At 46.3% G+C, this 23145-nt stretch overlaps 2 pseudogenes; both read right to left on the minus strand.

Annotated features, from left to right (window-relative positions):
- Positions 1-2988: 2988 nt before the first annotated feature.
- Positions 2989-6807, minus strand: LOC121064789 (annotated as a pseudogene).
- A 5907-nt stretch (positions 6808-12714) lies between these two features.
- On the minus strand, positions 12715-16861 carry LOC121064423 (annotated as a pseudogene).
- Positions 16862-23145: the final 6284 nt, after the last annotated feature.

A 23145-nucleotide genomic window follows, 5' to 3' on the forward strand; every position in this document is an offset into this window, starting at 1 on the left:
AACATTGTGATTTTCACCTAATTGTTCTAAGGAGTCTGGTTGTCTGCATTTTACAAGGTTGCCTGCTAAATTTCCTTATCCCTGCAAGCATATCTCAATACCCCATTCCTTACCTTTAAACAATGTGACTCTGCAAAAACAACATTTTTATTCCCACACAATACTCTACATCCAACTTGCCTTTAAAAAAAAATCAGAATTCATTCCCCTTCATTTTTTCCCCACTATTGTTTGCAGCCTTGGGAAAATGGCCATTTAAAAAATACAAAATCATGAAAAACTTTTAGGTTGCGACAACAAATCAAAGTCCCAGCCGCTGTATAGTAAACCAAATCATAGCACCAGGATGCTAGGCAAACGATGTCCAGTTCAGTGAGCAACCCTGTGATTGTAATGAGGTCCGAAACGAAAAGGTTGAATTGTGCACCTCTTCTGGGTACTCCCTGGTGTTGCCAAGTTTCTGAGCATCTTTGGAAGTTGCTATATCGCTGGTTGCACAGTGGACATCCTAACTCATATCCCCAGTGTTCACGCATGTTCACGTATGTTCAGGCGTGTTGAGGCAAAATGCATTATCACACCTTTTGAGGCATTTGGTGACATTACATGTGTTCACACATGCTCAGGCGTGTTGTGACGAAATACATTTTTCAAGACTTTTCAGGCATAGGGTGATAACACGTGTTCACATGTGTTCACATGTGTTGTGACTAAATGCATTTTCAAGCATTTTCCAGACACTTCGTGACAACATGCATGTTCACGCATGTTCAGGCATGTTGTGACAAAACGCATTTTCACACATTGTCAAGCATAGGCTGACAACGCACGTGTTCATGCATGTTCAGGTGTGTTGTGATGAAATGCATTTTCACGTGTTTTCAGACATGAAGAAGAGAATAAGGAAAAAGAAAAAAAAGGTACTCTTTGTGGTTTGAGATAAAAACAGTTTAATAGGACAGAAAAGGAGGGGAAAATAATAATAATGATAATAATGATAATAATGACGACGAGGGAATATTGTGGGAACAAAAATGTTGTTTTTGCACAGAGTTACACTGTTTAGAAGGAAGGAATGTGGTATTGAGATATGCTTGCAGTAATAAAAAAGCTTAACAGACGAGCTTGTAAAATACAGACAACCAAACTCCTTAGAGCAATTAGGCGAAAATCATGGTGTAAGAAACATTACCACCTCAAAGAGTAAAAAAGGTCACAAGAAATTTGACTTATAACAGGCCGGCAACTGAAAGCCATGTATTGTCTGTGGAGCACGGGATAGATTGTGAACCTGGATTACCCAGTCAATGGGGAAACAGGGGAGGTTCCTGGTTGTCGAGAAAAAAAAAAAAAAAAAGGTATATAAACTGTGTTATGGAACCAGTAGGTGTGCTCCTGCTTGTGGGACGCCTGCTGTTGCAATCGCAAATAAAATTGCTACTTCACTGAGATCCTCGCCTGAGCCTATGTTATTGGCTACAGAGTGTTTCTCACAATTTGGGGGCTCGTCCGGGATCCAGTCACCTACCGGGGAGCCCCAGCGTCGCAGCAGCAGGAAGGCATGCCCCGCTGATTTCAGCGGTCCTGTGCATCAACGGTGGTGGTTCTGCGGAGGGTGGACAGAGGGCCTGAGACTGATTAAAGAGGCAGGATCCATGAAGTACTGGGGAAAGGAAGAAGGTAGGCACTCCACGTTTGAGAATTGATCCGGTAACTCTGTGCACAGACCAAGGTAAGAAACATTAAGTATTTCCTTGGGGGTCTGGTGAAACTCTGTGTGACGTGTGATTGAGACGTACTTTTGTACGAAACGAGTGTGGAGTCCTGATCCGCGGTTCTGTAGCTCCGTTTGGACTGTGGGGGTGTGATGGCCCTGGAAGGTGCTTTCTCGTACAATGTCTCGTCATCATTGGAGTATCACTAGGAGTATTGAGAGGAGGCCGAGGGTTAGTAGTATAGATGAGTTGTAGTGGAATCATATGATTAGCCCTGAGGTTGTGAGTAGGGCAGCGGCCGCTCCGAAAATTGGTCATGGGCTTGGATCTACTATGTGGTAGGAGTGCGCTTGGTGTGCCATTAAATGTTTTCTTGTAAGTATAGGCTTAGAAGGAGGACGAAGACGTAGGCTTGGATTATGGCTACTGCTACTTCTAGAATGGTGAGGAGTAGTAGGATGATTATTGTTATGGCGGACACCACGGGAAGAGTGGGTACAAGCGCAATGGAGGCTGTGGAGATGAGCTGGATCAGTAGGTGTCCTGCTGTTAGGTTGGCTGTGAGACGGACTCCGAGGGCTAGGGGGCGGATTAGTAGGCTAGTTGTTTCGATCAGGATTAGTGCGGGGATTAAGGGCGTTGGAGTACCTTCAGGTAATAAGTGGGCTAAAGAGGCTGATGGTTGATTTCGCAGGCCTGTTAGCAGTGTGGCGAGCCATAGTGGAAAGGCTAAGGCTATGTTTATAGATAGTTGGGTAGTTGGGGTGAATGTATAGGGAAGGAGGCCTAGAAGGTTAATTGTGAGTAGCATGATTATTAGTGATGTAAGCATCATGGCCCACTTATGGCCGTTTTTGTTAAGCGGGGCTATTAATTGTTTTGTGATTAGGTGCAGCAGCCATGTTTGTAGGGTGGATAGGCGGTTGTTGATTCACCGGTTGTTTGGGGATGGGAATAGTAGGGCTGGGAAGAGCAGGGACAGTAGGATCAAGGGGATACCGAGTAAATGAGGGCTGGAGAATTGGTCAAAGAAGCTTAGGTTCATGGTCAGGGTCATGGTGTGGGTTTAGTGGTGAGTGAGGTTTTACTTGATGGGGGGTTTGTTGTGGTGAAGGCTAGCAGCTTTGGTTGAATTAGAAGCGCTAGGGTTAGTCAGGTTATGACTATGATCGAGAATCATGGTGCGGGGTTGAGTTGTGGCATATCATTAAGGAGGGGGGGTCCCCTCTTTGGCTAGCTTAAAAGGCTAGTGCTGTTGCATAGCTTCTTAATGATTAGGATGATGACAGGAGAGATGATCAGGCTTCGAAGTATGGGAGTGGGGTTGACTCTACTATGATGGGTATGTAGCTGTGGTTAGCCCCGCAGATTTCTGAGCATTGTCCGTAAAAAATTCCAGGCCGGGTGGCGATAAATGAGGTTTGGTTTAGTCGGCCCGGGATTGCGTCTGTTTTAACTCCGAGTGTTGGGACTGCTCAGGAATGAAGCACATCTCCTGCAGTGATGATTACGCGGATGGGGGATTCTATTGGGATAACCACGCGGTGGTCAACTTCTAGTAATCGGAAGTGGCCGTTTGGTAAGTCTACGGTGGGCACTATATAAGAGTCAAATGATAAATCTTTGAAGTCCGTATACTCGTAGCTTCAATATCATTGGTGGCCGATGGCCTTTAGTGTGAGGTCTGGTTCGTCGATTTCGTCCATTATGTAGAGGATTTGCAGTGATGGTAGGCGAGTAGTACCAGGACGACAGCAGGCAGGATTGTCCAGATCAATTCTACTTCTTGGGCGTCTACGGCGTTAGATGAGAGCTTTTCCGTCAGCATGTGGGCTAGGAGATATAGAACTAGGCTGCAGATAGCCAGGGCAACGATTAGGGCGTGGTCGTGGAATTCGACGAGTTCTTCTATAATTGGTGATGAGGCGTCTTGGAATCCTAGTTGGGAATGATTGGCCACATGAGATGTACAGGATTTTTACCTGTGATTTAGTCTTGACAAGGCTATGTAATTGGTTTACTAACGTCTCATAAGAAAGAAGCATGAGTGGTTAATGCAATTGGCTTGAAACCAGTGTATGAGGGTTCGATTCCTTCCTTTCTTGTACTTGGACGAAAGCCGGTTCCTCGAAAGTGTGGTATGGGGGAGGGCAGCCGTGGATTCATTCAATGTTTGTGGCGGTTAGCTCTGGTTGTAGGACTTTTCGTTTGGCTGAGAAGGCTTCTCAGATGATGAATATTAGTATAATTACGGCTACTATTGAGATTAAGGAGCCGATGGAGGACACGGTGTTTCATAGTGTGTAGGCGTCGGGGTAGTCCGAGTATCGTCGGGGTATTCCTGCTAGGCCTAGGAAGTGCTGAGGAAAGAACGTTAGGTTTACTCCTGTGAATATTACTCCGAAGTGGGCTTTTGCTCATGTCTGGTGTAAGGTAAATCCGGTGAGGAGTGGGAATCAGTGGGTGAATCCCGCTAGAATGGCGAATACGGCGCCCATAGATAGGACGTAGTGGAAATGGGCAACTACGTAGTACGTGTCGTGTAGGGCGATGTCTAGGGAGGAGTTTGCAAGGACGATTCCTGTTAGCCCTCCGATGGTAAACAGGAAAATAAATCCTAGGGCCCATAGTACTGGGGGGTCCCATTTAATTGTTCCTCTGTGCAGGGTGGCTAGTCAGCTAAATACTTTGATTCCGGTGGGGATGGCAATGATTATAGTAGCTGATGTAAAGTAGGCTCGGGTATCAACGTCCATTCCTACTGTGAATATGTGGTGGGCTCAGATGATAAACCCAAGGAATCCAATTGATAGCATAGCTCAGACTATTCCTATGTAGCCGAATGGTTCTTTTTTGCCTGAGTAGTACGTGACTACATGTGAGATGATCCCAAATCCAGGCAAGATTAGGATATAGACTTCTGGGTGTCCAAAAAATCAGAACAGGTGTTGGTATAGGATTGGGTCTCCTCCTCCAGCGGGGTCGAAGAATGTGGTGTTTAGGTTTCGGTCGGTTAGCAGCATTGTGATACCTGCGGCGAGTACGGGGAGTGACAGGAGGAGTAGGATGGCAGTAATTAGGACGGATCAGACGAACAGTGGGGTTTGGTACTGTGAGAGTGCAGGGGGTTTTATGTTGATGGCTGTGGTAATAAAGTTAATAGCTCCAAGGATGGAGGAAACACCAGCTAAGTGAAGTGAGAAAATGGCCAGGTCTACTGAGGCTCCGGCGTGGGCCAGGTTACCTGCCAGGGGTGGGTAGACAGTTCAGCCCGTGCCAGCCCCAGCTTCTATGGTAGATGAGGCTAGTAGCAGGAGAAATGATGGTGGGAGGAGTCAAAAGCTTATGTTATTCATTCGCGGGAATGCTATGTCGGGGGCGCCGATTATAAGGGGGACTAGTCCGTTGCCGAATCCTCCGATCATAATGGGCATGACTATGAAGAATATTATTACAAAGGCGTGGGCGGTGACGATTACATTGTAAATCTGGTCGTCGCCGAGGAGGGTTCCTGGTTGTCCTAGTTCTGCGCGGATTAACAGGCTGAGTGCGGTGCCGACTATTCCTGCCCATGCCCCGAAGATAAGGTATAGGGTGCCGATATCTTTGTGGTTAGTGGAAAATAGTCATCGGTTGATGAAGGTCACGGGTAAGATGGCTGAATGTTAAAGCGTTAGGCTGTAGTCCTTTTTACAGAGGTTTAATTCCTCTTCTTATCGACCCTGTAGTGAAATTCATGTTGAGTTGCAAGCTCATCGATACGCACTGAGGTGCGTCAGGGTCTTTATAGACAGAGGCCAATTGGTTTAGGCATTTAGCTGTTAACTAGAGTTTTGTGGGATCGAAGCCCACCTGTCTAGGGGAGGCTTTAGCTTAATTAAAGTGTCTGATTTGCATTCAGAAGATACAGGCTAGTGTCCTGTAAGTCTTAGTGTGCAGAAACTAAGAGGGTTTAACTCTTATTTAAGGCTTTGAAGGCCTTCGGTTTAGGGGGTGTTATCCTAAGTTTCTAGACAATGGCGTGTATCATGGGAGAGAGGGGGAGTAGGAAGATTGACAGTGAGGCAAGGATCGCAGTAGGTGTGCTTGGGGTTTTGCTAGTGTATCATTGTTTTATGTGGTTGGAGGAGTTAGGGGGAAGAGTAATTGTTGAGTGGTATGCGAGGCGTAGGTAGAAGAAGAGGCTGAGTAGTGACAGTATGGCGATTGCCATGGCTGCTGGTGTTATTTCTTGTTTAGTCAGTTCTTGGATAATGAATCATTTTGGCATAAAGCCCGTTAGTGGGGGGAGGCCGGCTAGGGACAAAAGTACTAGTATTAGGGTGGCGTTTAGTACTGGGGTCTTTGCCCATGAGGTTAGGATCATGGTTAGGTTGAGAGCTTTGATTTTGTTGAGGGCCATGAATACGGCTGATGTTATGATTGCGTAGAGGTAGAAGGTGAGTAGGGCTAGTTTAGGGCTGTAAACCAGGATAACGGCGATTCAGCCTAGGTGGGAGATGGACGAGAAGGCTAGGATTTTGCGCGTTTGTGTTTGGTTTAGTCCCATTCAGCCTTCCAGCGCTGCTGAGGCCAGGGCTATGGTGGTGAGCAGGGCTGGGTTGAGGGATTTAGATGTTAGTAGGAGCAGAGTTAGAGGGGGGAATTTTATGAGGGTTGAGAGTAGGAGGGCCGTTATTAGTGGGGACCCTTGTAGTACTTCTGGAAATCAGAAGTGGAATGGGACCAGACCTAATTTGATAACGATTGCTGCCGTTAGTAGCAGGCAGGAGGTAGGGTGATTTATTTGTGTAATGTCTCATTGGCCGGTGGCCCAGGCATTGGTTATGCTGGAGAACAGCACTAGGGCGGAGGCGGCTGCTTGGGTTAGGAAGTACTTTGTTGCAGCTTCTACTGCTCGCGGGTGGTGGGATTTGGCGATTAGGGGAATAATGGCTAATGTATTGATTTCCAGTCCGGTTCAGGCTAGGACTCAGTGGTTGCTGGAGATTGTGATTGTTGTGCCTAGGATGAGGCTGAAGGTCACGATTGGGGTTGCATAGGGGTTCATTAGTAGGGGAGGGGGTTGAACCATCATTTTCGGGGTATGCGCCCGATAGCTTGATTAGCTGACTCTACTAGAAAATAATATAAAGGAAGTATGGAGAGCTTTGATTTCTCTTGTGTAGGCTCAATTCCTACTTTTCTAAGGTCGACAGGAAATGAGAGGGCTGTTATACCTCTACGTTCACTTTATCATAGTGACCCTTTGGAGTTCAGGCACATTTCCTTATGTAAGGAGGTAGGCCTGCATAGCAGATAGGCATGCTAGTGTGTCAGAGGCACAGAGCTAGTGTGAGGGGTAGGAAGTTTTTTCATAGCAGGTGTATTAGCTGGTCGTATCGAAATCGCGGGTAGGAGGCTCGGACTCATAGGAAGCCAGAGGGTAGTAGAAGGACTTTTGTAGCTAGGATAACGGGGAATAGTTCTGGGGGTGGTCCCAGGGCGCTTGGGTTTAAGAACATGATGGCTGTAAGTGTGTTTATCAGTATGATGTTAGCGTACTCGGCTAGGAAGAATAGGGCGAAGGGTCCTGCAGCGTATTCGACGTTGAATCCTGAAACTAGTTCAGATTCGCCTTCTGTAAGGTCGAAAGGAGCTCGGTTTGTTTCTGCAAGGGTGGATACGTACCACATCATTGCTAGGGGCCATGAGGAGAAAATGAAGTATAGTGGTTCTTGTGCCACGGCGAAGGTGCTGAGTGTGTAGCTTCCGCTTAGTATAATCACTGACAGTAGGATAATAGCTAGTGTCACTTCATATGAGATAGTTTGTGCTACTGCCCGCAGGGCTCCGATTAGTGCGTATTTTGAGTTTGAGGCTCAGCCTGATCATAGGACTGAGTAGACGGCTAGGCTCGACATGGCCACTAGGAAGAGAACTCCTAGGTTTAGATCCACTAGGGGGAATGGGAGGGGCAGGGGTGCTCAGGTGGTGAGGGCTAGGACAAGGGCTAGCATCGGCATTAGGATGAATAGTATTGGAGAGGAGGTGGATGGTCGGATGGGTTCTTTGGTGAATAGTTTAAGTCCGTCTGCAAATGGTTGGAGCAGGCCAAAGGGCCCTACGACGTTAGGGCCTTTGCGAGATTGCATGTAGTTTAGGATTTTCCGCTCCACTAGGGTTAGGAAGGCCACGGCAATTAGGATCGGGATAATATATAGGAGGGACATAATGAGGCAGCTTAGTATTGTCATTTGTACCATTGGTGGAGCTAGGGAGAGGATTTGAACCTCTGGGGAAAGGGCTTAAGCCTTTTGCACTTGCTGGGCTCTGCCACTCTAGCTGGTCCTTTTCTAGGATTGAAAGTGGTGGGTGGGGCCCTCTTCACGGTTTAGTTGGTTTCACCATTTGGGGGGGGGGGGCGTGCCTGTAGTATTGGCCCCACTTTCCCGGTCCTTTCGTACTGGGGAGAGTATTGCATAGATAGAAACCGACCTGGATTGCTCCGGTCTGAACTCAGATCACGTAGGACTGTTAATCGTTGAACAAACGAACCCTTAATAGCAGCTGCACCATTAGGATGTCCTGATCCAACATCGAGGTCGTAAACCCCCCTGTCGATATGGGCTCTTGAGGGGGATTGCGCTGTTATCCCTGGGGTAGCTTGGTCCATTAATCAATTATATTGGGTCTGGTCACTGTTAGCACTTTGAGGGGTGGCTCTAGGTAAAGAGGTGTGGTCTTGTTTTTGGAGGATTTGTTCTTCTCCAAGGTCGCCCCAACCGAAAAATATCGACCAGGCTCTGCGATGGTAGTGGCCCCAGTGGGGTTGGTTTGAGGTTCGCGGTGGTCGTTGATTTTTAAGTTCCACAGGGTCTTCTCGTCTTATGTTCACATCCCCGCTTTTGCACGGGGAGATCAATTTCACTGATTATCCGTGAGAGACAGTTAAGTCCTCGTTTAGCCATTCATACAAGTCTCGATTTATGGGACAATTGATTGCGCTACCTTTGCACGGTTAGGATACCGCGGCCGTTAAACCTGAGTCACCGGGCAGGCATCACCTTCAATACTTGTTTATTTGCTGAAGGCTATGTTTTTGGTAAACAGTCGGGCCTTGTGATTTGCCAAGTTCCTTTCACAGATTTCAATCGTTCTTATGGGCGCTCCTGAGTTGGGTTAACAGGGTTAGTTAATACGTGGTCTTGTAGGGGTTTTTGTATCTGTCTAGGTCTGTTAATAATGTTTCCATGTAAGCTTGCGCCGTCAGAGGGGTGTGACCCAAGTTACTTATTTTAGCATTAATTCTCCTATATTCATAGGTTGACCTGTTTGTGATAAGGGAATCCTCTTGTTTCGGTATTTTTAGTGTTGGAGCTTTGACGCACTCTTTGTTGATGGCTGCTTTAGGGCCCACTGTAAGGTCGGTAGAAGGAGTTATCCGCTAGTCGAGGTTGTATCCTTTTTTAATGGAGCTGTCCCTCCATTAAATAGCTCTTAATCATCTCATTGGGGTTCGGGTGATGTCCGGTAGGGAGGATTAAGGGGGAACTTAGATTCGTTTCACAGGTAACCAGCTATCACCCAGCTCGGTTGGCTTTTCACCTCTACTGACAAGTCATCCCACTCTTTTGCAACAGAGACGGGTTTGTTCTACTTAACTGCTTGAAAGTAGCTCGCTTGGGTTTCGGGGGGGCAAACTTTAGTTCACTTTGCTTGGTTGTTCTCGCTAAATCATGATGCAAAAGGTACAAGGGTTGATCTTTGCTGTCTCTCGCTTTGATTGTTTCATTGTTATTCCATCTTTCCCTTACGGTACTAAAATCTCTATCGCGTCTAAGTGTCTTTTCTATCGCCTATACTGGGACTGTAAAATGCTTTAGTTTAATCTGTTTAGTAAATTTTTTAATTTTGGTGTTATTTATGTGGCTGAGCTAGAGGGGGGCTTCAAGACGACCTGGTTTAGCAGATATCTTTCAGGTGTAAGCTGAATGCTTTGGGTGTTATAGCTACGCCTTGGATATTCTAAGTACACCTTCCGGTACACTTACCTTGTTACGACTTACCTCATCTTTAGCGTGTTAATGGTATTAGTTATGTGGGATATAGCTTTTGAGGAGGGTGACGGGCGGTATGTACGTGCCCCAGGGCCGGCTTAAAGTGGGCTCTATTGTCCCGCTTTACTGCTAAATCCTCCTTCCAGAAGCAGTTTCAAACTTCTTTCCGTGTGCCCTATGTATAGGGAATGTAGCCCATTTCTTCCACTCCATAGGCTATACCTTGACCTGTCTTATTAGCCATGTGCTATTGTGTCCACTGCTGTGCTCTCATTCGAGGTGGGCTGGCGACGGCGGTATGTAGGCTGTGTTGGCAAGGGGTGGTTGGGTTAATCGTGGATTATCGATTGTAGAACAGGCTCCTCTAGGTGGGTTTAGGGCACCGCCAAGTCCTTAGAGTTTTAAGCGTTGTGCTCGTAGTTCTCTGGCGGATACTTCGGTAAAGTAAGTATCAAGATTTAGGGCCAGGCATAGTGGGGTATCTAATCCCAGTTTGGGCCCTGGCTTTCGTGGGGTTAAATCGGTCGTTAGTTCCTAAGATCATCTTAATGGTGTGTTTAGGTGCATCTTGGGCTTATGACAGCTTAGTTGCATTTTGGTCTTAGTTAGCTAGCATAGGCATTTTACCACTCTTTACGCCGGGTTTTATGGGACAGTTGATTTGGGTTTCTTGTGTGACCGCGGTGGCTGGCACAAGATTTACCAACCCTTAGGAAGTGAGAATTGTTGCTATAACTAAGTCAAGTTTGCACTCATTGCTTAATGTTAACTACTGCTGAATACCCGTGGGGGCGTGGCTTAGCGAGGCATCTTGGGCTACTGCTTGGGTGTGCCTGATACCCGCTCCTCAAGGCCTAGTGGTAGTAGGTGGTCGAGGGCGTTTACACTGGGGCGCGGATACTTGCATGTATGAATTTAGCAAAAACCAACCGTAAGGTTAGGACTAAGTCTTTTGTTCGCAGGTACGCTTGTGTACCGTCTTGGCAGCTTCAGTGCCATGCTTTATGTTAAGCTATGTGAACGGGAGTGGGATTAGCTGATGGTTGAGTGGTGGGCAGGGGGTGAAATATGTGAAATTGTTGTGTGTGTTGCCCTTGTTTAGTACTGGAGTTTCTCTAATAAATTTGGGTTATTTTGTATATGTTTGTATATATATATTGTTGGGAATGTGTGGGACGAGTTAATGGAATTCTTGAGGCAGTTCCGTAGACATTGGATGATGGGAGCTTATGTCATGTGATTTGGGGGGTCGTGGTTTTGGGTAAGCAGAGATTTACTGGTTTAGGTTTGTGAAGCGCAGGGGTTGCGCTTGATGGCTTTTGTTTTTGTGGCATGTCCTACGAGCATTCACTGAATAGCCCCATTTAACCCGGATGGGTGGAGGTAGCATTAACTGAATGTGGACAAAGTGCATCAGTGTCAGGATGATTCCCCATATACGCCAACCGTCTCATTGAGGGACCCTTGAGATATAGGATAGGCCGTGAGGCAGGTGTGTCCAGGCTTAGATTGTGGGACCCCCGAAGTCACTGGGAAGGGCCACCTGTGAGGTAACCCTGGAAAAAATAAAAGGAACCAGAGGCGCCAAAAAGCTGGGAAATGCCGCGATTACGCATTGAGGTGGTGGAAGTATTCCACAGATGCCACTTTGAAGGGCAAGGAGAGGTGAGTGAACCCAATGGATGGCCCTGACCGAGGAACCAGAGGCGCAAAAATGTGAGGAGGGCGAGGGGTTTAGGGGGAACGTATGGGCCTGAAGCTAGTCATACCGGACATTATGTGCAGCGGGTTGCTGATTTCACGTGAGGTGTACGATTAATAAATCCATCTGATACGAACTGCATGAGATATGTGGTTGAGGGTTATTGTTAGGGGTATGTCCTAGGAGCATTCATTGGGTAGTGGCCTTGTTGTGTGCTTGAGGGTGGTAGTTGTGGGTTGTCTGGTTGGTCTTGGAGCATTCATGTTAGGGCAGTTTGGCAGGGAAGTGTTGGGAGGGTTTGATGTCCGTGTACATGTTATGGGTTTAGTGCTTGCTTGTATGATAGTCCGTGTATAATATATATATTACTGGGACCATAGTTATATGTATGGGGAATATAAATCTATGCACGAATATGCATAACCAAATACCCCCTGCCCGGGGGGGGAAGGGGGGGGGGGGTTAAGCATAGACGGCATAGATGTGTAGTTGAGGGGAGGGAGATTCTGGCTGTTCCTGTAGTTGGGAACAATGACGGCTTTTCGAGCCGTAGGTCTCGGGTAGTGGCCGAGCAGGAATAATGGCTTATTTTATGTTTTTCTTAGGAATTTGTTTTGCGGTGGGTGTTCTGGGTGTGGCGTCGAATCCTTCGCCATATTACGGGGTAGTTGGTTTGGTGCTAGCGTCTGTGGCAGGGTGTGGATGGTTATTAGGTCTTGGGGTCTCGTTTGTGGCTTTGGTGTTGTTCATGGTGTATTTGGGGGGTATGTTGGTGGTGTTCGTCTATTCAGTGGCTTTAGCGGCGGAGCCTTTCCCTGAGGCTTGGGGGGATTGACGGGTGGTTGGGTATGCGGTGGTGTTTGTGGCGGTTGTTTTTGTGGGGTTAATGTTTGGGGGGTTTATGGGGTCTTGGAAGCTTGGGGTAGCCACTGTGGATAATGTTGGGATGTCTGTTGTTCGGTTGGATTTTAGTGGGGTTTCCATGTTCTATTCGCACGGGGTGGGCATGTTTTTAGTGGCGGGGTGAGGGCTGTTGTTGACTTTATTTGTTGTGCTGGAGCTTGTGCGGGGGTTGTCGCGGGGCGCTATTCGGGCGGTTTAAGGGTTAGGGTCAGAGAATAGTTTATTGAAAATGCCAGCTTTGGGAGCTGGAGATAAAGGTTTGAGTCCTTTTTTTCTGAGTTTTGGGTACTCTAAGAAGTGGTAAATCTTCAATCTTTGGTTTACAAGACCAATGTTTTTATAAACTATTAGAGTATTTAGCAGTTGAGTATTTTGTTTTCTAGGGCACTTGCGATGGGGAAGAGGAATAGGAGGATAGTGAAGTAGGCGATTGAGGCGAGTTGGCCAATAATGATGAATGGGTGTTCGACGGGTTGGCTCCCCACTCATGTTAGGATGAGGAGGTCGGCTACTAGTATTCAGAATAGAAGTTGGGAGAGTGGTCGGAATGTTATTGCTCGCAGTTTTGATTTGTGTAGGAAGGGGATCAGGAATAGGATTAGTACGGAAGCGACCAGTGCTAGTACACCTCCCAGTTTGTTTGGGATTGAGTGTAGGATGGCGTAGGCGAATAGGAAGTATCATTCTGGTTTAATGTGTGTGGGGGTTACTAGAGGGTTTGCGGGGGTGAAGTTTTCTGGGTCCCCCAGGAGGTTGGGTGAGAATAGGGCTAGTGCTATTAGAGGGGTGATTATTAGGATGAGTCCTAGGATATCTTTGAGGGAGAAGTAAGGGTGGAATGGGATTTTGTCGCAGTCTGATACGATTCCTAGTGAATTGTTTGAGCCGGATTCGTGTAGGAAGGTCAGATGGACTAGGGTGATTCCTGCAATTAGGAAGGGCAGTAGGAAGTGAATGGCGAAGAATCGAGTCAGGGTTGGGTTGTCCACTGAGAATCCTCCTCAGGCCCATTCTACTAGGGTTTGTCTGATGTACGGGATGGCTGAAAATAGGTTGGTGATCACGGTGGCCCCTCAGAATGATATTTGTCCTCATGGCAGGATGTATACCACGAAGGCAGTTGCTATGAGGGTGAGCAGGAGGATTACCCCTGTGTTTCAGGTTTCTTTGTATAGGTAGGAGCCGTAGTAGAGGCCTCGTCCGATGTGTAGGTAGATGCAGATAAAGAAGAATGAAGCGCCGTTAGCATGAAGGTTGCGGATGAGTCATCCATATTGGACGTCTCGGCACGTATGGGCTACTGAGGCGAAGGCGAGTGAGGTGTCTGCGGTGTAGTGTATGGCTAGTAAGAGGCCTGTTAGGATTTGCGTAGCTAGGCAGATGGCTAGTAGAGAGCCGAAGTTTCATCAGGCAGAAATGTTAGAGGGAGCAGGTAGGTCGATTAGGGAGTTGTTGATTATTTTTAGTAGGGGGTGAGATTTTCGGATGTTAGGGGCCATTAGTGAGTCTGTGTGTTGCCAGGATTATTACTAGGATGGAGAGGGTGAAGGATCCCAGGTAGGCTTTAATTAATCCTGTGTGTATTGAGGTTGCGGTTTTGCTTGCGGCTACTTGCAGGTCGGCAAGGCCCTCTGGTCCTATTTTTTTAAGTCAGGAGAGGTCGATTAAGTGCAGGGCAATGTTTCGTCCTTTTTCTAGTAGATTTTTAGATAAGAATCGGTGTACTAGGGGATTGAAGTATCCTAACATGGAGGAGAAGTTTATAAGGGGGTTTGGTTTTGGGTGGGTGAGGGCATTCGTCATGTTCGAGAGTTCTAGGGCTAGGACGATTCCCAGGATTGTCACTAGGATGGCAGCGGTTTTGGTGATAAGGGGCATGGTTATTGGTGGTGTTTTAGCCGGTGTGATGAAGGAGGTGATGATTATTCCTGCTGTAATGCTACCCAGGGCGAGTCGGGTTAATGGGGCAGTGATTAGTGGGTTGTTTTCGTTTATTGATGTTATTGGGGGGACTCGGGTTTGTCCGGCTTGGACTAGGATGGTTATGCGGATGCTGTAGGTTGCGGTGAATGCTGTGGCTAGGAGGGTTAGGAGTAGGGCTCAGGTGTTTAGGTAGGATGTGTTTAGGCTTTCGATGATGAGGTCTTTTGAGTAGAATCCGGCTAGGAATGGGGTTCCTATTAGTGCCAGATTTCCGATAGTTAGGCAGGAGATTGTGATGGAAGTGTCTTTTGTAGGCCACCTATTTTTCGGATGTCCTGTTCTCCATTTAGGCTGTGGATAATAGATCCGGAGCATAGGAATAGCATGGCTTTAAAGAAGGCGTGGGTCGAGATGTGCAGGAATGCTAGTTGTGGAAGGTTTAGTCCGATAGTGACTATTATTAGTCCGAGTTGGCTAGACGTTGAGAAAGCAATGATTTTCTTGAAGTCATTTTGGGTTAGGGCGTATGTGGCGGCAAATAGGGTTGACAGGGCGCCCAGGCATAGGCAGATGGTTAGGGCTGTCTGGTTGGTGGCTAATAGAGGGTGCATGCGGATGAGTAGGAAGATTCCGGCTACTACTATGGTGCTGGAGTGCAGTAGGGCTGATACTGGGGTGGGGCCTTCTATTGCCGCAGGTAGCCACGGGTGGAGTCCAAATTGGGCGGATTTTCCTGCGGCTGCGAGGATTAGCCCCATGAGGGGGAGGATTGGGGTTTGGTGGGGGTATACGGTTTGTTGGATTTCTCAGGTGTTGAAGGTTGAGGCCAGTCATGCCATGCTTAAGATCAGTCCGATGTCCCCGATTCGGTTGTAGATTACGGCCTGCAGGGCGGCGGTGTTGGCCTCTGCTCGGCCCTGTCATCAGCCGATGAGGAGGAAGGATATGATTCCTACTCCTTCTCAGCCAACAAATAGGAGAAATATGTTGTTCGTGGTTGTTAGAAGAAGTATGGCAATTAGGAATGTCAGTAGGTAGGTAAAGAATTTTGTAACGTACGGTTCTGAGGCTATGTATCAGATAGCAAACTGTAGGATTGATCATGTCACAAATAGGGCGATTGGAAGGAATACTATTGAGTACTGGTCTATTTTTAGGCTTAGGGGGATTTTGAAGTTTATAATGAACTTCCACTCTCAGTGGCAGGTGATGGATTCTACTCCGGAGTAGATGAACGCGGTTGTTGGGGCCAGGCTGATTAGGAATGCAGTTTTGACAGTGCGGGTGATGGTTGATGGGGTGTTTTTAAAGTTTTTAAATAGGAGCGGCAGGATAATTGGGGTTAAGAGGACGGTTAGTGTGAGTAGTGTGAGGGAGTTGATTAGTAGTGTGGGGTTCACTACTTTTACTTGGAGTTGCACCAAGATGGGTGGTTCCTAAGACCAGTGGATTACTGTTATCCTTTAAAAGTTAAGGGGGCTGAGGTTTTAGGCTCAGATGCAAGAATTTGCAGTTCTTGTTGGTTAGACCCTCCCCTCGGCAGGTAAGAAGATTTGAACTTCTATTCTTAGAATCACAGTCTAATGTTTGGTTTAAACTATACTTGCACGAAGGAATTCCGGAGATCAGTTCGGGCTTTAGGATTAGGAGGAACATTGGGATAATGTGGAGTGTCATAAGTAGATGTTCTCGGGTGGTTGAGTTTTGAATGGATGTAATGTGGGAAGGGGTTGGGCCTCGTTGGGTTGTTAGTAGTATGAATAGGGTATAGGAGGCGGTTAGTAGGGTTGCGATTCCTGTTAGGATGATTGTGAACGCGGATCAGTTGAACAGAGTAACTATAATGGTTAGTTCTGCTATGAGGTTTGTTGTTGGGGGCAGGGCCATGTTTGTCAAGTTGGCTAGTAGTCATCAGGTGGCTATGAGTGGTAGGAGGGGTTGAAGGCCTCGTGTGAGTAGTAGAATACGGCTGTGTGTGCGTTCGTAGTTTGTGTTGGCTAGGCAGAATAGTATGGAGGAGGTTAGTCCATGAGAGATCATTAGGATTATTGCTCGAGAATGATCGGTGGGTTTGGATTATTCCTGCAGTGATGACTAATCCTATGTGGCTGACAGATGAGTAGGCGATTAGTGATTTTAGGTCTGTCTGTCGTAGACAAATTGAGCAAGTCATTAAGGCACCTCATAGGGCTAGGATTAGAAAGGGGTAGTGTAGAAGGTTGGACAGTGGGCCGATTAGCAGGGTGACTCGTATGATCCCGTATCCTCCTAGTTTCAGTAGTAGGGCGGCGAGGAGTATTGAGCCTGCGATGGGTGCTTCTACGTGGGCTTTTGGTAATCAGAGGTGCAGGCCGTATAGTGGGGCTTTTACTATGAATGCTATGAGTAATGCTAGACCTGACAGTGTCCCTGTTCATGAGGTGGACAGGGTTGGGCTGATTAGCTCTAGGGTTGGCAGGTGTAAGGTGCCGATTTTCACGTATAGGTGTATGATTGTGATTAGTAGGGGCAGTGAGCTTACCAATGTGTAGAATAGCAGGTAGATACCGGCGCTTAGGCGTTCCGGTTGGTTTCCCCATCGTGTGATTAGGATTAGGGTGGGGATAAGAGTTGCTTCGAATGAGATATAAAATAATGCTAGTTCTGTGGTAGAGAAGGCTAATAGGATGAATGGTTGGACTGTGATTAGGGTTGAGATAAAGATTCGCTTGCGTGGTAGGGGCTCTTGTTGTAGGTGGTTTTGGCTTGCTATGATTATGAGCGGTAGCAGCCAGCAAGATAGCACCAGGAGGGGGGATGAGATTTGGTCAATACCTGTTCAGTTGGATAGGAATTTGTATGGGTAGTAGGTTGGGACTAATCATTGGAGGCTTAGGGTGGTGATTAGGAGGCTGTATAGGGTAGTGTTGGTTCATAGGAATTTTGGTGGGGACAGTAGGGCTGTTGGGAGAAGTATAATTGTTGGTAAGATGACTTTTAGCATTGCAGAAGGTTCAGGTTATGTAGGTAGTCGAAGCCGTGAGTGCGCGTGGAGGCTCCTAGGATGGCTAGGCCTGTGCCTGCTTCACATGCTGAAAAGGTTAGTATGAGAATTGGTACCATGGTGAATGAGGGGGTTTGGGTTTCGATGGATCATATTGATAGGCCTACGAATATTGATAGTATCATGCTTTCAAGGCATAGTAGAGCAGATACTAGGTGGGTCCGGTGGAAGGCCAGTCCCAGTCCGCTAAAAACGAAGGCTGAGTAAAAGCTCAGGTGTAGGGGTGACATAAGAAAGTTACAGGGTTGGCCGTAATCTGCTGGGTCGAAACCAGCTGTCTTCTTAGTTAGACTAACTTTCTGCTACTCTGCTCATTCTAGGCCCCCTTGAGCTCATTCGTAGGCTAGCCCTAGTGTCAGGAGAAGGAGGATGGCTACGGTTCAGGCGAGGGTCGTTAGGGGGGATTGGAGTTGGATAGCCCATGGTAGTGGAAGCAGGAGGGCGATTTCTAGGTCAAATAGGTGGAAGAGGATGGCTACTGAGGAAGAATCGGATTGAGAATGGCAGGCGAGCAGATCCAAGTGGATCAAATCCACACTCGTATGGTGATAGCTTCTCTGAGTCGGGGTTTATTTGGGCGAGCCAGAAATTTAGTGCGATTAGGACGGCACTTAGGACTGATGATAGGGCGAATATAAATATGAGTATGTTCATTGCTCTTCTCTGGGTTTGGACCAGATTTTAGAGATTGGAAGTCAATTGTAATTAATATACTAGAAGAGCAAGATCCTCATCAGTAGATGGTTATGTAGAGGAATAGTCAGATGACGTCTACGAAGTGTCAATATCAGGCTGCTGCCTCGAATCCGAAGTGATGGCCTGATGTGAAGTGGAATTTAATTAATCGGAGGAGGCAGACAGTTAGGAAGGAGGATCCGATGGTTACGTGAAGTCTTCGTCCAGACGGACGAAGCATGAGATACGAGAGAGAAAGGAAGAGTCTCAGGAAATTCGGTGTACGGTACCCCTTGCACAGTAAGGTGCTTGGCGGTACACCCCCCATTTTCCAGAATCAGAATGTTAGTGTGTGGTACCCTGCAGGAGGGAAATTTCTGTAGCAGCACACAGACAAGTCTAGGAGAAATGGGAAATATGGGTTCCAGGGGACAGGGAGATATGCTTGGGGGAGTGCCTACCGACCGTCCTTTAGGAAGGATGCTGAGAAATTGGAAGAATAACCCCAAAACTAAGGAAAAAGATAGGAAGAAAATGGTTAAATATTGTGTATCAGTCTGGACAAAAGAACCAATTAAAGGAACTGCAGTATTTTGGCCAAAATACAGGTCTGAAAAAGATTGGGTATGTCAGGCCTTAAATATTTATAACACATTTCCATTTTCGGAAGATGAATCAGAGTATGCAGCTTGTTGGGTACAAGGAACAAATTTGGTTTTGAGCAAAAATCAGAATAAAGAAGGAAAGAAAGAGGAAGAGACAAGTAGTAAATGGGACCTCTTAGACAACTTACCTCCTCCTTATAATCCCCAAGCAGCAGCAGCAGCAGTGGCTGCTGTAGTAGCTTCTCCGAAAGAAGAGACAGGAACTGTAAATAACATTAGCTCTGGGAACAGGAGATACCCCAGACTTGTAAAAGAATTGGAACAATGTAAAAAAGACCTTGAGAATTTTCCATTCCCTGATACTAATGCTACTAACACCACTGAAGCTGGTATGTATCCTCTCCGTGAAGTTCTGCTGGGACCTGGACAGATAGGATATGTAAATGCCCCCTTACTAGTGGAGAAGTACAAAATTTTAAAAAGGAAAAGAAATATCAGATTGAGGACCCCATTGGATTAGCAGAACAGTTAGATCAGTTTTTGCGACCCAATTTACATTGCTGGGGAGAAATGATGGCAATTCTGAATCTGCTATCCTCAGGGGAAGAACAAGGAATGATTAGAAGAACAGCAATGAGGGAATGGGGAAGGGATCATCCTCCAGGAGATGGTGTGATTCCAGCAGAGCAAAAATTTCCAAATGTGGACCCTAATTGGGACAACAATAATGTGCAGCATAGGGTTAACATGAGAGAGTTGAGAGAAATGGTAATTAGAGGAATTAGAGAAGCAGTACCTAAGTCTCAGAATTTTATTACAGCCTTTGAGGTTCAGCAGAATAAAGATGATACTCCAAGTGATTTCTTGGAAAGGCTCAGGGACAGGATGCGAAAGTATTCAGGAATGAATCCTGATGACCCGGTAGTGCAGGGGTTTTTGAAGGTTAATTTTGTGATGAAAGCATGGCCGGACATACAAAGGAAACTTCAGAAACTGAAGGGGCGGAATGAACAGCCGTTAGAAAACCTTTTGATGGAAGCCCAGAAAGTGTATGTTAGAAGGAAAGATGAAAAGCAGAAACAAAAGGCGAAAATGATGATCTCCACAGTGAATCAAGCGATGGGATAGAGAATGGGGAACCAATGGGAAAAGAATTTTCAAGAAAGACAAGGATTGGGATGGAATCAAGAAGAAAAAGGAAACAGGAATGTGAAATCAAACTGGCCACTTCCTCCTGAGCCACGGCACTCACAATATATAAAACAAGTGATGCACAATGCAATTGCTCACCACCCACTGAATGATGCCAAACCATATCCTGAGCAGCACCCCTCCCCAGTCAACCACCCCACTTTATTTTTCTACATGATGTCATATGGTATGGACAGTCACATATCCCTTTGACCAGTTTGTGTCAACTGTCCTGGTTGTGTCCCCTCCCAGCTTCTTGTGCATCCCCAGCCTCCACGCTGTCAGGGAGATATGCGAAGCTGAAAAGTCCTTGACTTAGTGGAAGCACTTCTCTGCAGCATCTAAAACATCAGTGTGTTATCAGCATTATTCTCATCCTAAATGCAAAACACAGCACCATACCAGCCACTCAGAAGAAAGTTAACTCCATCCCAATCGAAACCATGATATCTGTCCTCTCAGTTGTAATGCTTTTGCCATAAGCCCCTGCACTTCAAAAGCAGCTTTTGAAACTACCATATCAGCTTATTTAGCCCCTTGAAAGATTAGGTGCTAATTATGTGCTAAGTATTCTTATAAGAAAAAAGCTTCTTATCACTAGGTTGTGTAAGCTAGTCATAGCCTGGGAAAGATTGACAGATGAAATAAATAGCTATTGAGAACTGTTAGAGAATTTTCAGCTATCCCCAACCTCTTTCTTTTATTGGTATGAGGCTGACTTAGTGATAACTATGACAATGTCCTCATGGATTTTTGTGCTCAGCAATGTTCCTGGCAGCTGTCAAATGTATTATGTTTTTATTGTTAATTAGCTTCTGTTCCCTTCTTCTATGATCTGTGTGTGTGTTCGCAGCAAAGTGCGTATCTTTAAGATGGCAAGAACCAAAGAAAATTGTGAATAAACTCAGTCTTCTGAATAAGAAACCAGAATATGTTGAATAAGAAACCAGAATATCTGCAGAAGCTTGATTCTTAGGTACTGTCTTCCTGCTACAGCATTAGTTTGTCCTCTATGGGACCGAGATTTGTCTCTCTCTCTATATATTTTTAAGGCTATGTCTTGCATCTTTCTGTACTTTGGCAAACTGCTGCTGCTGTCACTCGCCAATTTTTGGGGGGGAAAATTTGAGGCATCTGTGATTTTTTTTTTTTTTAGAGTTTTCTAGAGGTTACCTGTGACCACCCAATTTTTCCCTTTCATGTGGGAGGATAATCCTCCAGAAGGGAAGGCGTGAGCATTGTGGTGGTTTTACCTTGCTTTTGTGGTGGTTTACCATACTTTGTATGATGGCAGTTAACAAGGAGAAGTTGAAATCCTTCCAGACTACTTGGTAGTGAATGTTTCTCTCTCTTGTCAAACTTGTTAGACTCAGGTACATGCCTGTTATGAGAAATGCAAAATCCATCAGCATAAATTGAGGCATGTGCTTTCTTCAGGCTTCACAAACTTTTCCAAATACTTCCTTTGAAGCTTTTAATCATTAGCTAACCATTACATGGATCTGGATTCTTAAACAACCAGATAAAAGATTAATTTTTATTCTCCTAAACCGGGGTGGGGTGGGGGGTGGGGGAAAGAAGTGAATTCTACTACTCTCTTAAGCTACTATCATCTCTTCCTCTAAGCATTGTCTTTACCATCAGACCTGCTTTCTGCTTGAACTTATTCTTATCTTCCTTGCGTTCATTAATCTCTTTTGCTCATTTTAACTCATTCTGGGGTTTTCTTTTTGAAGCTTTTATCTTCTAAACTTTTTTTTTTTTTTACTAGGTCATTTCTACAAGGCCTTCTGCAGGCAGCTGATAGCAGCCCCACAATCACAGGCCTTGGTTATCGTGTGGGATTTCAACTACCCTTATATTTGCTGGAAGGCTTACTCAGCTGCCATTCGCAGTCCAGGAGGTTCCTCCAGTGCACTGATTATAACTTCCTGATGTAAATGGTGGATGTACTAACTAGGAGAGGAGAGCCGCTGGATCTTGTTCTCACTAACAAGGAAGAACTGGTTGAAGCAGTGAAGGTTGAGGGCAGCCTTGGTTGCAGTGACCACGAGATGGTGGAGTTCAGGATCTCATGTGGCAGGAAGAGAATACCAAGCAGAATCGCAACCCTGGATTTCAGTAGGGCCAACTTTGGCCTTTTCAAACAATTCCTAAGGGAAATCCCGTGGGACAGTATACTTGAAGGTAAAAGGGCACAAGATAGCTGGTTATCATTCAAAGACTGCTTCTTCCGAGCTCAAGATCAGAGCATCCCAACAGGTAGGAAGTCAAGAAAGAGAGCCAGGAGACCTGCATGGTTAAACAGGGAACTTCTGGGCAAATTTAAGTGGAAGAGGAGAGTCTACAGATCATGGATGGAGGGGTTGGACACTTAGGGGGATTGTAAGACTGTTGTCAGAGGATATAGGGAGGCAACTAGGAAAGCTAAGGCCTCCTTAGAATTAAACCTTGAGAGAGGGGTCAAGGACAACAGAAAGGCCTTCTGCAAATACATTGTGGTTAAAACTAACACTAGAGGCAATGTAGGCCCACTGATGAATGGGGTGGGTACCCTGGTGACAGAAGATAAAGAGAAGGCAGAGTTACTGAATGCCTTCTTTGTGTCTGTCTATAATGCCGGAGGCTGTCCTGAGGAGCCCTGTACCCCTGAGGCCCCAGAGGAAGTCAGGATAAAGGAGGAGTTTGTCTCGGTTGATGAGGACTGAGTTAAGGACCAATTAAACAAGTTGGACATCCATAAATCCACGGGTCCTGATGGGATGCACCCGCAAGTGCTGAGGGAGCTGGTGGAAGTCATTGCTAGGCCACTCCATCATCTTTGGTAAGTCATGAGGAATGGGAGAGGTGCCTGAGGACTGGAGGAAAGCAAATGTCACTCTGGTCTTCAAAAAGGGCAGGAAGGAGGACCCGGGTAACTATAGATAGGTCAGCCTCACTTCCATCCCTGGAAAGGTGATGGAACATCTTATCCTTGGCATTGTCTCTAGGCATATCAAGGATAAAATGGTCATTAGGGGCAGTCAACATGGCTTCACCAAGGGGAAGTCATGCTTAACCAACCTGATAGCCTTTTATGAAAACATAACCAGATGGATAGATGATGGGAAAGCAGTGGATGTGGTCTATCTTGATTTCAGTAAAGCCTTTGACACCGTCTCCCACAGCATCCTCACAGCTAAACTGAGGAAGTGTGGTCTGGACAATCAGGTAGTGAGGTGGACTGTGAACTGGCTGAAGGAAAGAAGCCAGAGAGTTGTGGTCAGTGGGACGGAGGCTAGTTTGAGGCCTGTATCTAGTGGAGTCCCTCAAGGGTCAGTACCGGGACCAGTACTATTCAGCCAATGAC

The sequence above is a fragment of the Cygnus olor genome, chromosome 2 (assembly GCF_009769625.2).
Source record: "Cygnus olor isolate bCygOlo1 chromosome 2, bCygOlo1.pri.v2, whole genome shotgun sequence".
Lineage (NCBI taxonomy): Eukaryota > Metazoa > Chordata > Aves > Anseriformes > Anatidae > Cygnus > Cygnus olor.